At 36.2% G+C, this 2,917-nt stretch overlaps 1 pseudogene; it reads right to left on the bottom strand.

The window, feature by feature from the left end:
* Nucleotides 1–1,527: 1,527 nt before the first annotated feature.
* LOC108840376 (uncharacterized) lies at nt 1,528–2,217 on the bottom strand (annotated as a pseudogene).
* Nucleotides 2,218–2,917: the final 700 nt, after the last annotated feature.

Here is a 2,917-nt window from a genome sequence, read left to right as displayed (position 1 = left end):
TTTTTAAATATATAATATAACATAATATAAGTTTTTAATGAATAATTTAATTAATAATAATTATATATATCATAAAACTTTACAAATATATATTATGTCCCATGATAAATTATTTTTTGGGTTCGCCCTAATAATATCTAGTTCTGGCTACGAGAGGTTTTTGAGAGTGAAAGAATGGTTGACATAACCACGAGTCAGTGGTCGGATGGTACATGGCGTTCCAAGATCCCTAAAAGACCTGAGTTCGAATCCGTTGTCATTCAGATTACCCTGATTTGTGGCCACGCGGATATGAGCCATGCTTTCGGCTCATTTGAAAATCCTGAGAGAAGGTCCATCTGTGGGATGCACATTTCCTTGGGGATTAGTCTGGACCTTGGCCCGGGATACCCCCAGGTTAAACAAAAAAGAATGGTTGACGTCGTGTAATAGCTAGTTTTCTTGTTTTTATTTGTTTCATTCATGTGTTAGACGTGTTGTAGTCTTGGTTGTTTACTTTCTGTGAAAAAGAAAAGCGGCATCATCTTCGTTGTGCTAAACTGATCCAACTAAATAACTAATTTAGGCCATATTGGTTCAGAATATATCATTCATTCGCTTATGATATGGAAAACCCGAAAGGCTGGTTTTCTTTTACGAAACCTTTCCCCTTGTTACATAGTTGCATTGAGTGTTCTTTTATACCAATCATCGTTCTTTAGATGCATGTTTCATAGGTGATGTCAGTAACCTTGTCTTTTTTCATTCTACGAAATTCAGCCAAAAATCATGCTTAAAAAGATGAAAGGTTGAAGTTAAATGCTCCTTGTATTGACGCAATATTGATCTGGCTTTTTCTATGTTATTCGATCCTGGAAATACCTCGCACATTATTTCATACGTCTATTATTCTTTTAGCAAAAAAAAAAGTAAAATGCTCCTGAAAAGTTTTGGATATTTTGATATATTTGAATATATTCCTCAGTAACCATTATGTTCAATATCTACAATATATCGAGATTATTTTAATGAGAGAGTGAGATAGACGCAGGCCGATACTAGGAGGAAGGTAAAGAAGCATGGGCTTCCGCCTTCAACATTATCAAGAATTTCCGGCCCTTAACTATGAGAGCTTTCCTTAGTCTAGTGGTAAAACTAGGTTAGTTTAATGCTAGTTCAATCGCACGTCTTTCTATTTTCAGCTTTTTTTATTTATTTTAGCTTCTGGTCTTAGTAAACTAATGACTGGTACTGGATATACGTTAACAAAACCAAGATATGATAGGATATTGGACTGGTCATTTTCATGCTCTATTGACGTTGATTTCCTGTTTGAGATATTTCTTTTTGATCTCTACTTACAGTTGTAACTTGTATAAAAACTTTAATATAGCGTTGCACAAGAAAAGTCTCCTACGGGAATTAATGAACTTTTAGTTCATTATAAAAGGCAAAAAAAGCTGTAGATGAATCAAGATCCTAATGTAGTGGCGGCTATTTTTTTCATTGTCAGCTCTCAAAGTCTCAAGGAGCTTGAAAAGACTTGCAAGGAAAAAAGGATTTGTAAAGAAGAAACTCTAAGAAATAAAGGTACTACTACAAACAGAGAAAAACAAAGAACCCAAAAGAAGATAGTAGGAAACAAGCAACAAAGAACCCACTTTCTAGTCTCTAGCGACGGCAATGCGGTTTGCAGAGAAAGAGACAATCGTAAAAACAAAAACCTCCACAATGTTGAGGACATTCCAATCTCCTTCCCCTACATTTCCCTTTTCCCTTGCACTCTGCGTATTCTCTTTTCACAAACTCTCCTCTTCCTTCTCTTCCACCTCCCTGGCCGCAACCCCATTTATACCAGCCTCCTCCACCACTACCACCTCCTCCTCCTCCCATCCCCATCCGCCTCCACCTCCTCCTCCACCACCACCACCTCCTCCCCCACCACCTCCACCACCACCTCCTCCCCACCGCCTCCTCCACCTCCCCATCTATAGCTGTTGCTTCCTCCACCATAACTTCTTTTCTTGTCCTTGAGAACTATTTTGGTGGTTGTATTTCTTTCATCAGTGTTGATGTTCTTAACCGTGTCTTGATCAGTGGAACGGAGATGCCCACTCTCTAGTTTGTTAGTTTGTAAGATTAGCACGAGGAGAAAGATAACCACACATAACGAACTTGTCTTCATTTTTCTTAACGTTTGTATGTAGGTTTGTTTTCTAATTTGATGTGATAGCTTATTCTCTTTGGTCCTCTCTTTATAGTCCATTTGTTTTCCCCTCATTAAAAGAAAAAAACTTCTTACTGACAGTTAGGTTTGGTCCTACCAAGAATAATGTTTTTGTCCTACCAAGAATGTGTGTTTTGTCCTGAAGATGAAGAAACGAAGACGCTCGTAATTATGTTTATGTCAACTTAGAGCACCATCAACCCACGTGTAGCTTAAATAGGGTTGTTTAAATTTTTTTATTATTATTATTTTTTTTTTTTGGTTTTTTCAAAAAAAAAAATTAAAAAACAAAAAGGACCAATCGCGGGCCACCACGTGTCAGTGGGGCCCACGAAAAAGACAAGCAACACAGCTTGTTGGTGCTTAATCAGGCGTCGATGCCTCTTCTTCCTTCTCTTTCTTCCTCTTTTTCCTATTTTTTTAATTCTAAGCCACCCCTAAGCTACCCCCTTTAATGATGCTCTTAGAGCATCTCCAAAAGAAACTCTATAACTCTAAATATAGAGTTTTTTGTTCTCCAAAAAACACTTCAAAACTTCAAATTTAGAGTTTTGTGTAGTGAAACTTCAAATATAAAGTTTCACTACTCAAAACATCAAATTTGAAGTTTCATCTTTTTATTTGCAATTTAATCCTTATAATTAATTAAATATCACATTTATAATTTTTAATTATTATTTTTGTCTATCATATTAATCTTTACAGTTTTTA

The sequence above is a fragment of the Raphanus sativus genome, chromosome 2 (assembly GCF_000801105.2).
Source record: "Raphanus sativus cultivar WK10039 chromosome 2, ASM80110v3, whole genome shotgun sequence".
In the NCBI taxonomy this organism is placed as follows: Eukaryota; Viridiplantae; Streptophyta; class Magnoliopsida; order Brassicales; family Brassicaceae; genus Raphanus; species Raphanus sativus.
The sequence above is the reverse complement of the archived record's forward strand: the minus strand, read 5'-3'. Positions and strand labels throughout refer to the sequence as shown.